Source organism: Hippocampus zosterae, chromosome 2, assembly GCF_025434085.1.
Source record: "Hippocampus zosterae strain Florida chromosome 2, ASM2543408v3, whole genome shotgun sequence".
Classification (NCBI taxonomy): Eukaryota; Metazoa; Chordata; class Actinopteri; order Syngnathiformes; family Syngnathidae; genus Hippocampus; species Hippocampus zosterae.
In genome coordinates, this window is record NC_067452.1 from 15,175,063 (window position 1) to 15,188,413 (window position 13,351).

A 13,351-nucleotide genomic window follows, 5' to 3' on the forward strand; every position below is an offset into this window, starting at 1 on the left:
ATCAGATTTGTGAAGGTGCGGGTCTTGGCAGCACACAGAACGAACCAGACCATGTGCTGCCCGCGCTCCCACCGCCAGATGCGGGAGGGAAGTGAGAATGCTCCCGCGCGTGCATCAGACGGACGACCTTGACACACTTTCAACTCTGCATGCACCCCTTCGCAACGCTCTTCGTGAGCGTTCGCATTTACTCAAAGGCCTCCCTGCCTCCGCTGCATGCACGAAGTACGCGCGCACGCACGCACTCTTTCAAGAGCAGATTTCTCTTGCAGGAAGAAATGCTGAGTGCTGCTGTTTGCTTTGCACACTAAAATGTGCTGAGGTTGTAGGCTGTCCCCAAACATCTGCTCCCTGGAGTGGAGAGAGGCGAAAGCCGCTACCCGACGGCTCCACGGGCGCTCTGCATCGGAGAAAAGCACACAATGTTTGACTCACACACACACACACGCTACACACACACACGCACACACACACGCTATTGCGCGCGCGCGCACAAGCAGATGTATAATCCTTTAAATTTTGAGTTACAATTCGTTTGGCAGTCAAATTTGGAAAACAGAAATATCAAAAACACAAAATCAGTGGAGGAGAAAGAAGTATTCGAATGACAACCTTTTGGTGTGTTGTATTAATATGCACGGAGCCTCACTTGATGAATTAATTACATCCCGCTTGTTTACCACTGAGGATTGCGTGCATATTACGCAGTACGTTCATTTGACTCTGACATGACGTATTAATTACAATTGCTTTCAAGATAACTTTGCGTGCCTTCATTTTCAAATGTAAGCTTCGGCCGAGTTCTACAAAGTGAGACAGTTTAGTGTATAGGTATAGCCTTTGACTGCATGCAGTCAAGGAAAAACCTGCAGTCGAGACGTCTCCTCACAATTAATACCCGCATGTCTCAACAGGAGAGGCGTCATAATATACAGCCTCATGTCAACAAATCCAGTCTGAATGATTGCACTTATGGATGAATATGTTTCCAATTCATACTTTCAATTAAAATAGGTTGCCTGGCCATTTCGGTATGACAAATATGCAATCAAATGAGGGCAGATAACCAACATGTTCAAGATGCCCGAGCTGCAAATATTTTAATTCGACTTTAACTTTCATCCGCGAACCTTTCCTCGTGTGTGTGTGTGTGTGTGTGTGTGTGTGTGTGTGTGTGTGAGAGAGAGAGAGACAGAGAGAGAGAGAGAGAGAGAGAGAGAGCGAAAGAGAAGAGAGAGAGAGAGCAGAGCTGTCAGTCTGGTGAGCTCGGCATCCATCTTCACACACACAAATTACACAAGTGCAAAAATTCATCAGAGCGACGTCACACTCAAATGCGTTGGAAGTAAATGTCAGGTCTGAGCAAACAATGCGCTTCATCAATTTAAGTGCTGAGGCTGCCACACAATGAAATGAAAGTGATAGTTCACTCAAACTCCTTTTCTCACTTTCATCTCACTTTTATCACCCACACACCAAGAGGACACTCTTGGTTTGGCGACATCTAGTTTAAACTACAATACAATACAATACATGCTGACTTATATAGCGCTTTCACAACAGCGGCTGCTGTAACAAAGCGCTTAACAAAACAGTTTACATAAAGTAAAATAAACACAACACATAACATAAATCACGGACAGTCGTGCAGTTCTAACCACTTTTCCGTCACACGCTTTGTTGTTTGAAGCAGTTTGAGATGAAAGAGGAGAGAATCAAAGTGTCCTTTAACCAGTGGATCAGAGACGTCATGCTCAAAATGTGCACACGTCGGCTACAAGCTAAGTTTCAATGTCAACAAGAAGCTGTAGCATCCATTGACGAAAAAAGAGATTGGTTCACTTCTCCTGTCCCATGGAAATCCATTTCGATTCCGAGCGGCGACTCACGGTTCCAAATACGCATCGGCACTCTGCGCCAACGCTCCTCTCTCCTCGTCCTCAACTTCAGCAGCCATCCATCCAGCCGCACCAACGGCGACTGTACAACAGCGCCGACATCTCCACTGAACAAAACGGGGTTGTGAAAAATGCTGCGCGCAAAAAACACAGCACCGACAGTCAATGGCGCCGACATTCCTCCCAATCAAAATCTGCGCTGGTACAGGCGTGCTGCCGAGTGCTGCCAAGCACAGATACTGCTTCTTTGACGAATGTCGTGGCCAAAAAGCGCTGAAAACAGTCCATATCAGGTCCACACGCTGAAACAACAAACAACATGTGACAAAACAAAAGACAAAAACAGCAAAAAAGAACAAAAAAGCAAGGCTCTTGAAGAGCACTTGCCGAAGGCTGCCTACTCGGGCGCCATCTTGGAAAAAAAAAAAAAAAAAAAAAAAAAAAAAACTAGTGAAAATAAGGTCAATTACGCACTTCTCAGTACTTGAATCGTTTATTAACACGAACACAATCCATTTTGGGAACTCGAGAGAGGGAGTCACGATGACGTGGTGTTTTGTTTCATAGTAAATTGAAAATAAAGTGAGCTCACCTTTTAGTCTGGAACGCACCAAATGAAAACTAAAACTTCTAATGATGACATTTATAATTATACTAGCTATATATATATATTGCGCGTAGATATATATATATTGTGCGTCGTCCCGCACGCGGTCTGTCCTTCCGTCTGTCCCTTTTCAAAACGTACTATACTATACTACTATACTATATGACTACTATACTAGCGTACCAGCTATATATATATATATATATATATATATATATATATATATATATACACACACACAGATATATATATAGATATATATATCCATATATATATTGCGCGTCGTCCCGCGCGCGGTCTGTCCTTCCGTCTGTCCCTTTTCAAAACGTACCTACTTCACCGCGCCGCTGCGCGCCGCCACTGCGCGCCGCCACTGCGCGCCGCTCAGGCAGTGGCTCACTACGATCGCGCGGGCATCTTAGCGAAAAAATGTTGTCTACCCACAAGCATTGCAATGAAATTGTTAGTTATTTAGTAGAGCTAAAAGCAATGAAGATGAACAAAAAGTTGAACCAAGCAACAACACTTTTGTGGGCCGAAGGCCCACCTTCCCAGCCTTCCGCAGGAACTAGCTGATGAGCCGCCCGGAGGGCGGCGAACCAGCTAGTATATATATATATATATATATATATATATATATATATATATATATATATATATATATATATATATATATATATATATATATATATATATATAATATATATATAATATATAAAAAACTATATATACATATATATAGATATATATACCGGTATATATATATATATGTATATGTGTGTGTGTGTATATATATATATATATATATATATATATATATGTGTGTGTGTGTGTGTGTGTGTATATATACTAAAAAATCCATAATTTTAGGTTAGGTACACTTGCACAACCATACAATATGTAGCGTAATTTAAATACCATCTTAAAATATCTGCCTTCAATGTTCCCTGTTGATGAACACCACATGAGAGTTTTGGACACCACATGAGAGTTTGGACTCATTTAATCACATCATCCTTGTTCTTGTTCATCACACATTTCAATGATGGGCAATAAATAAGTTCACAAAGTATTATTGAAAGACTTGATGTACCACATCATGGCCAAATAAATGATGACCTATTTTATACTAAATTTGTTTCAGCTGTCCTCTTTTCAAGTGCTCGTGCAGGGAGTGCACATGAAATAGCTAAAATAAAAGCAAGAGATGCTCTCAATGTGTGTTTTTTATATTGCTGTTTTTGCTGATTTTAAATGTTATCAAACATTCATACACAAGTTTCATTTGTCAGCGTTGTTATACAGAATTCCAAGTGGGTCCAGCCTCCGGCCACTTTGGTCCACGTTACAAAGGTGACTCGTGCAGAGAGCAAAAACAACACAAAAGAAAACCAGCTCCGGCTTTGAGCTCAGCCCAGTCGAGATAAATAGTCTCGTGCATTTTGCACGGTGACCGGGTCATCGTTGTCTTGAGGTTGAGCGCGGGGCAGAAGGTGAAAGGTGAACTCTGGTTTCGCCGCTTAAGTTCGAGTCACTCGGCCTGTCGCTGCACACGCGCATTTGTCTTGCACGCGAAAAATAAAGGTTTGATTTGCAAGCGACAATTTCCTCGGCACCGATGCGTCTTAGCACAAAACAAAACACTTAGTTGCGTATACGTGGAAGCGGCTGATGGGCAATTTCGCGATATTAAAATAGACATGAACATGATAGAAGTGCATTGCACTTGGAGTCAACCTAAAGGCGTTTAACGGCCATCATTTGTTGTGTAGGAGATGTAAATCTGGGAGGAATATACTTGCGCTTTATTGGTGGATGTGCAAAGCAGCTCAGACAGCCGGTTATTGTCTTCCGAGTCTCATTTTGTGCCGCACTAGGAGGCGCAGCAAAGACACGCACAAAGTCCCCCTAGATGTGTTTTGACATAACATAAAGCGCACCGACACGTGCCCGTGAATGTGTCTTTATTAATTATTAGGACCTTAAAGAAATTAATCAGGACTTTTATGCTTAAATTAATTTATTGCCACGTTTCGGCATTTAATATATAAACCATGAAAACTGCGCAAACACTCTGAGCAGAAATCGAACGGCATTAAACGTGAAACATGTCACTGGTGGGGGTGGGCTGTATTTTTAGAGTGAGTGCAAATCCAAATAATTTCGTCAAAGTGGAAATGTTTTGGTTGTTTTTAAACAGTATATATGTTAATGTAAAAGCAGCTTGCAGAAGTCATCTGATATGTATTTTCATAAAAGGAAACAAATAATTACCTCATGTGATTTCTGACAACATAATTGCGAATATAGTCCTTCACGTTGTGTTGATCACACTTGGATTCATATTCCTGATGCACACCCGAGTGGCTTCAAGTGTGTGTGTGTGTGTGTGTTTGTTGGTGGGGGGTGGAGTGCACACGAGTCCTTCGGGAGTTGAACGTTCTCCTTCGGGAATCAAAATGGATGCCTCTTTTTGTTCCATCTTTCAGGCCATCCTGTCGGGATGGTGACCCCAGAAGTGGCTCAGGAGTGAGGCTGAAGTTCACGTGGGTCCTCACTGCAGACAAGAGATACAAAAAGTCTGTTCTGAGATAAGCACATCATCCTGAATTCAACGCTGCATTTGAAGCTCAAAGACTACAAAGCATTCTTCGGTTCAAACAAGAACAAAGTGGTGCGCTTCAGAGCTCATCAGTGCCAGGGCTTTGACTTACTTCATCTCTTTGACAATTATTTTTCTCTCAATTACAATGATCCTATTTCATCATCTACACTAGTGCCAAAAAAACAACTTGTATTTAAAATTTAAAATGTAAATTATTGACATATTGACATGGAAAGTATGTCAGTTAGCACAACAAAGCAAGCAAGTTGTTTGCTCCAAAACAACTTGAGTTGTCTTCCCACTGAGGGACAATACAGCGGACATTTAGTTTTGTCGACTCTTATTTCTGTGTCAAACATGTGGGAAAGACAATTTTGACAAGAGCAAAACTTCAAATCCTCTATTGAATCGCCCAACTTAACATTTTATCACGTTTGTTGCCTTGAAATTTTGAGCTCACTCAACTTTGTTTTTCTTTTGGATACAGCGCAGATGAGACGCAAAAAAAATTTAAGGCTCTTCCTCAACATGGCAGAGGTCAAAACAAGCTTGTCAAAACATGAATACAACAGAGTAAATCAGCTCTGCGTTCAATTAAACAGGACCCGCATCTCACACCGAGTAAGTCCATTTGAGAGTACATTGAGAACACATCATTATGAATTCAAGTTTTTTTTTCCATTTTGTGATTTTTATTTTTTTTCGGGGTGCTGTGGCATGAGACTTTTCTGATGTAAAATTGCTGCCGTAGCTCCTTACAGGTTGGCAAATGCTGAAAATGGCAATATATTGACCGGGGCCGTGATTGTAGCAAGACACAACATTTCGCTAGACAACACAATGCAAGTCACAGGATCTTGAAAACATATTACAATGTAATAAAAAGCACATGTCAACATAAGCAAGCAAGTAAATTGCATGAGCACCATCTTATGAGGGGCTGCCTGTTGTGATAATGAGGACGACTAATGAATATTCACAGGCTTGCTTTACACAACAAGGAAATTAAATAACATCCTCATCACCGCCAGGAAAAACAGCTTCATAAAATGTTGCCCGAGACTCTAGGCGATAGTGTTCATCCAGGAGCCGTTTTTCTCTCTGCGTAATCGAGACGAATCCTGCCAAGTTTAGCGGAGGTCTGCAGGCGCCTTGCAAAATCTTTTGCTGCTGCAAAGCAGGGGGACGGTCCACTGTGTTTTCTCTACAGTAACATTTCCACGCTGCTTGAAACGCCGCCAAGGAGTGTCACAAAAGGTAGCAGATGGTTCATGGAGCCCTCTGACTGTGAGGCCTTTGAACCCTATGATGGCGGCGGTGGCGGCGGCAGACTTCCACATGTGCCGCAGCCACAAAATGAACCCCGCACGGCTTTGCTGAGTTGAGGAATGTGAGAGCGGGACTCGCTGCAACTTTTGCTCATTTCAATCACCTTTGCGGCTTTGTACGGATGTATTCATAATTTACTTGAAGGGCTTTGTAAGGCAATGACACTTGAACAGTTTACACTTCCTCGCCAACACTCTGCTGATGACAACTGTCTCCATCCTTTTCCCTCCGAGGTTTCTGGGTTAGGCATTAAACTATCATCTTGTGCTACTTATTGGAATGAATGACAGGAAGCGCAGGTCGATCTTGCCTTTTTATTTATTCATTTTTTTGTGCCCGCCGCCTTCGCCAGTGAGAAAACGTGCCACGGCCTCCGTCCCCGCTCGAGCTCGTCAGCGTGCCGGGTGTCGGGCAATACCTCACACCACAATTCATCGCCAGGAAGGTTAACAGGCCTCAAGCCACTTGGAAAACCACAGCAGACGGAAAGGTCACTCATAGGATAAATGTCGACGTCTGGGTTTTAAGAAAATGAATGTCAAGGTAAGTGAGTTGGAGAATTAGAGGGCAGCGACTATGAAGAACTAATACAGAGAATGAGGTGTGCGTAATTAAGGACTTAAGCTTCCAGGAGTGCAAATCACGCACCCCTGCTGATTAATGTCTGCAAAGATAATCGAAGTGATGCAGGCCAGAAGGAAAAAAAGAATCAAGCTAAATGTTTGAGCAATGACGGGCTCGCTTCAAAAGAGCTAGCCGAGCGGAGGGGACTCCGAGGCCTCGGCCAGCTACAGGCAGGCGAGAAGGAAAAAGGACAGATCGATACGCATCGCCTCAGTCATCTGGGCATCCAGCCCACAGTAATTCCGCTGCTGTCGAAACATAATTGAAGAATGACGCACAGGGAGCAGCTATATAGGAGATCAGGTTACAGCACCTCTGCCAAGGCCTCTTGCGCCACGCCCCGCCATGCCAAGAGCGGCACAACATCCTCAAGAAAAGTCGCTGCTGAGCCTTTTCCAAGTTCGCACTCATGAGCGAGTCCTCGTCGTGGTCACATGGAGGTTAGCAGCGCAGCCCAAGGAGCTAATTGCGCCCACTTTTGGTCTCCTTCATCACTGAGCTACGCGTTGTATGATACAACGCGTTACCCAAGGTGGATCTCATCAGTAAGAAGGAGCAAATGTTTACAGGTTGGATGCAAAATCTCCATTTTCACACCGGAACACACCAAGTAGCACAGTGCCTCTGACTCTGATGCATTTTTACTTCCATCAAGGAGGGACGGTGTGTGTTCATGACCTTATTAGGCACTTAGCAAGAGTCATTTATAAAGGAGCGGATTTTTACCCCACCTCTGTACAAGTATTTTACTGCAAGGAACCATTTGGTAACTTGAGTTAAAGGCCGTCGGATTTTAGTCAGCAAAGGAAAGTGTTGACAAGATTTGATGATTCAATTTAATGGGGAGAGAGGAAAAGTAAATATACTGCGATAATCCTCATTAAAATAGTGCAGGTTTCACTTTTAATATTTGAAATTGAGTTCATTTTGCAGATATTTCAATGCGAGTATTTCTAGTATAAAATGAATGCATATGCAAGAGTGTTGGGCCTTAGGGGAGCCAGGCACTTGACTGATTGTCCTTTTGAACCCATTTTTATTTAGTGCTCCTTGAGTCTTTGCAAATCTCCACCAAAGTCAAGCATCACGCCTGGGCTGCTCCAGGGTGGCATGGTGGCGTCACCGAGCCTCAAATGGGACCTTGTCACCCACCACTGCAACTCTGTGGTGACAAAAAAAAAAGACAAACCACCATTGTTCTTCCATGTCATACTGTATTTACAAGAAGACACTATCCCGTCAGTCGCCTCACAATATGGAGCAAGTGAGGAAATCCAATAAAATGGGGTATTGATGAGCATTTTTTTAAAGCATATCGGAATATGTATTTTTCGTCTGGCTCTCTGCCCAGGATTGATCGGTCAGGAGAATGATGATCTGTGACAGCAATTATGTTAAAAGGGTGGACATGTGTAAAGGTGCCGCAAACTGAAATCAATACACAAAGGCTTTCATTACAAACAGACAAGCAATCAATATTCGGGGAGCACTCCAACTTAACTTTTACTCAACTTTCTGCGGCCTGATGCATTATTCAACGGCTAACGAGAGAGAGGCCAAATAATTGATTTCGCTCTGGCTTGAATATACTCTGAGGTTCAGATGGCCTCTTACTGTATACGACTCCTCTTTCGTTGAACAGCAATAGGAGTCAAGCTATTGTTCAGTCATACAAAGCGGACGCATGCTAACCTTTACGTGTGTTTGTTTGTGTGCGTGTGCGCGCGTGCGCGCGTGTGTTTTTGTGCGTGTGTGTTTGTGTTTATGTTGAAAAGTGAGAAACTTGGCTCACAGTTCACTTTTTCAGGTGGACCTTCATGTGTATGAGATACATTTCTAAAACTGATAATTAGAATGCTACTATCTGAATTAACTCCATTAGAGGTGTATTTGTAACAATGTTTATTTTTGAGTAATGGTGCTGCTAATATTTGGTCATGCACCCTTTGTGGATAGCTAAGTAATAAATTAATAAATATCTTGGAATCATTTCTCATGACTTGATAATTTAGACCACTACAAACAACAAAAGTATGTTGGAAAATTGAGACAAAATTGATTTTATTTTTTGCTTATAGAGCTTTTTTTTTTTTGACAATGCAACCCTTGTATTGGATGTCGTTGATAAGTGTACATAGCCCGAATGAAGTGAAATCATTAGAATTCCAGAAAAACATAACATGATTTTTTTTAAAAACGTGTTTCGTGCTAAAAAATAGTTCATTACATTTGTGAAAATATACCAACGTTTTCGTTCAACTTAAACATCTAACGTTGCTACTACGTTTTGCATCAGAAACCTCATTTGATGAGCAGCGATTTTTCATTTGGTCGATTGATTCAGCACTTGACTGGTTACACTCCATCTTTTACAGCAGCACTTCATAATCGTGCAAATTTACAAGACCAGTTAGTTATTACGGACTTGAGGTGTTGAATATGACTGCAAGTGTCCCTAATCAAGTGGCCAATGAGTGACGAAACCAAGCACACGTCACGGCACACGTCAACTACTTCTCTTAAAGTCAAAGTTGCAATTTTTGAAGCAGAAACAAAGCAGTACCTGAGTTCTATTATGGATTCCAAAAACAAGAAAGCTGTTAAGACTCTGGCTATATGCTCCTTATTTGAAATTTTTGTCTAAAAATCCCTTGGCTTCTTTTTTGTATAAACGTTTGTAATACGTGTATATATTAATAACATGTTCGTTTTGCTTTTCTGTTTACTGAGAATTGTATTATGACTTGTTCAATAAAGATTGTTTTTAAAGTCAAAGTTTCAATCAAAATTTGAAATGATAGAGGTTTTTTTCTTTGTTTTTTTTTCAAGCCAGCAAATGCACGTCAGCATTCTCACTCGTCACAGCGACAACTTACCCTCACTTTGATCCACTCCAAAGTTTTTCCCGTGCCATGCCCGTCCCCCAACGCGCTCCACCAGGATTGCCTGCGCGAACTTCCCACGGGCTCGTCAGTGACTTTGAAATCACAATGTCGCTGTGGCGTCTCGTTGCGTCTTGACGCGCGTCTTCCAGGCCCTGCGCCCATTATGACCGGTGGTGTGAGGGGACGTGGGGTGACACACCATAAGCGGGTGCCAGGCATGTGTGGAGGAGTAGCGCCCCCGAGAGTATTGCACGGCCGAGGAGAGGCGTTGCGCCGATCCAAGCCATGTGAGACGGTTGAAGAACGGAAGAGGGTGCTGAATGAGTGGCGGGGCCGGTGCGGCAGAGTCCGGTGCGAGTCTCTCTGCCGCGGACTCTCTCTGTGACCTCTCTGGCTGGGCTGCAGTCGTTCCGCACCGGCCCAGTCGCCGCTCCGGCCGTCCACTCCGGATAGGAAGTCATCATCAGCTCTGCCCTGCATAATCATTGGACGGGGCTTCACCCCGTGGTCGGCCTCTCGTGCACGCAGTCACACGTGGCCAAGGAAAGGGGACATTTTCTCCAAGGATGGATGGTGATGACGCCCCCCCCCCGCCCCCCACCCGCTCACTCCAGTCTCCACCAATAGCTGGATATGTGTCATCCACAGTCTGCAAGCTGGGGGAAACTTGGAGAACTCGAGAAGGGTCAAGCAACACGGATGAGGTCTGTGCTCAACTCGTAGGGCCCCCCCCCCAACGCACCCCCTACGTTCCGTTTTAGGCATAGAAGGAGCAAGATTATTTTTCACTGCAACAATGCCAACTATCATTTGCATCATACAGGCCCACATTGATGCAGCTAATGGTTTATGGAAATCAGCAGAGGTTCCTCAGCTTGCATGGGTCATGTGAAAGACACACTTAATAGGTTCAGAGGTCATGACAGCTGGCATTTAGAAGCTGTTAGAAGTTCAGCAGTTGCAGAGTTGTAATTAGTCCCGAACTAAAACACAAACAGAGAGTAAGAAGGTGAAAGTGACCGAGTTTGTCGTCCTCTAGGTTTTTAATTCACAGCACAAACAAGCATGCAGGAGTGGAATCAAAATATTCATTTACTCAGGCTCAAGTCTCAAGCATCTCTCTCTCTTTCGCTCTCTGTCTCTGTCTCTCTCTCTCTGTCTCTCTCTCTCTCTCTCTCTGTCTCTCTCTCTCACACACACACACACTCACACATTCTGAGGCCTGCACAAACAAAACATTGTGCTGCAGTGTAGTCCAAAATATATCTGCACAACTCCACTTATGTTAAAAACAACCACAGTTGCATGAAAGACATTAAAACCTTCAACGAATAAGATAAAAACAATCAACTCAGAAAAAATCAATGCCGAGTCTGCTGAATCCAATGAATAAAAATGTGTTTTTAGCTGAAATTGAAAGCATTGTCATACATACGCCATGTGAGCAATCTCACATAAACTGAAACAATAAAGCATTATAAATTTAGATCAAAAGCTGTGTCCCTTATTTATTTTATTCCTGAGCCAAGGGAATTCATTTCCAGTTACACACAGCAGTGTAATTTCAAAGCCTGTACGCGGAATAGGAAAGTGTGTTCTACTGAAATGCTTTGTTTATAAAAGAAATAATTATAAATCAACTGTGACCAAAAAAGACTGCTTCGATGCAGTGCTCTATTCTGCTCCTAAATGGTCGCTACTAAATTTGGAGCCATAGAGTATATTTTATAGCACTTGTGCATGTGCAACTATTACATTTGCTGTTTTATTGTTATTATTCGGGGTTTTATTTTTACCGCCAAACTTCGGCTCCACACTTCATCTCAGTTGTTGGTGATAATATGTCGCATAAATGCCCTGCCCCGTGATTGGCTTGTGTGTGAAAAGAGGCAATTAGTGTGGCAAATATTGTGGCAATCGACAGGTTGCCGTGACTCTTGCGAATAAGGACGAAGAGTATGACAGGTAGCAGTGCTTATTTTCTCCCTTGACCAAACAAATCCTGATTATAGCGGGACTCTTTTTGGTAGGAAAGTCTTGGGGTGGAAAAAAAAAGGCGTAAAATAATTTCTAATATTAGTTTTGTGTTTATTGTTGTTCTTGTTATTTCATTATCATTTCAGTGAGACAAATGGAATAAATTGCAAATTCTGCAGCTGATACCTACAACATTGATGACAAACAACGATTGGACTCTTCATATTTGAGCTGGATAATTTATTTATTATCTTTGTTGTGTCAAAACTTGTAGAGTAGAATGTGAATTTAACGCACTAGTTTTTTGTGAAAGTATTTATTAGTTGTAGAGACAACATGATAAGAAATGTGAACGTTTAATTCATCGAACTTACAAGTCGATTTAAAGTTTGCACCGCTACATTTTCTGGGGGTGCCCTGAACGTTGAAGTCAGAGGCTCATTGTGCTCCTCTTTAAAAAAAAAAACAGTTCAGTGTAAAGTGTGACCTGTAGTGTAAAACAGCTTTATTGACATATCAGTCAAATTAATAATTCGATGAAGTCACACATGTGAGGGATGGTGTTGGGGCTTGCTGTATGTTTACATTGTGTCTAACATCACACAAGCAGTTTTATTCTTTTTCTCTCATCATAAAACAAACATCAATGAAACGGTGACATGTTTCTATGAAATGAAATGTTTTCTTTCAATCACATTTCTTCTCTGCCCTTAGGTCCTTCGCAATTCCAAAATGCTTCCGGTGTTAATGAACACCTTGCGAACAAGAGTGTATTCTCTGAGCCTGGAAATATGGACTCAGCTGTGGGACTTAATGGGATTCTACAGGCCCAGATGTGCTGAATGACTGAGTGCAAGAGATGCATTTGCATGAGGCGCCGATCCATCTTCACGTCAGCGCCGAGGTTACTCAGGGTTCATGCGGTGGCTTGTTTCTCTCCTGCACACTCGATAAATAAATCTCTGCAGCGCTCTGTTTACCGCCTGAATATAAATTTGTTTGCAGTCGATCGAAGGCCTGTGCGGAGGTATTAGAAATTGTATTTCTGTAATGGCTTTCAGCAGGGGGGTGCGGGAGGGGGGCAGGAGGAGGAGGAGGGGGGTACGAGGATGGGCTGCAAACGGTGGAGAGCAGAGGGAAGAAAAACAGGTGTAAGCAATCTCTATTCTCTCTTATGCAAACAATTGCGAAAATAAAATGCAGCAGGCTCAAACGCCGAGGGGGCAGGATGCATTCCAATGACATTTCAAAGGAAGTCACCTTTTTATCTTGTAGGACAACAACAGCGATCGCTGTTTTCTCTCAAGCACCATATGTTCCATTAGCATAGCCGAAGTGCACCTTTCCACAACACAAGCTATAATGTCACATTTAAATGGGGGAGGGGAGAAGTATTTAAGTGAGAATCATTTCCACGGGACAGCTT

General features: G+C 42.7%; 1 long non-coding RNA gene across 1 annotated transcript; it reads right to left on the reverse strand.

The window, feature by feature from the left end:
- Window positions 1–3,493: 3,493 nt before the first annotated feature.
- On the reverse strand, window positions 3,494–10,534 carry LOC127596092 (uncharacterized). Its single transcript, XR_007961378.1, has 2 exons — window positions 9,940–10,534; window positions 3,494–5,062 (listed from the first exon to the last, which is right to left on the reverse strand). It is a non-coding gene; the product is annotated as an uncharacterized LOC127596092 (long non-coding RNA).
- Between the last annotated feature and the right edge of the window lie 2,817 nt (window positions 10,535–13,351).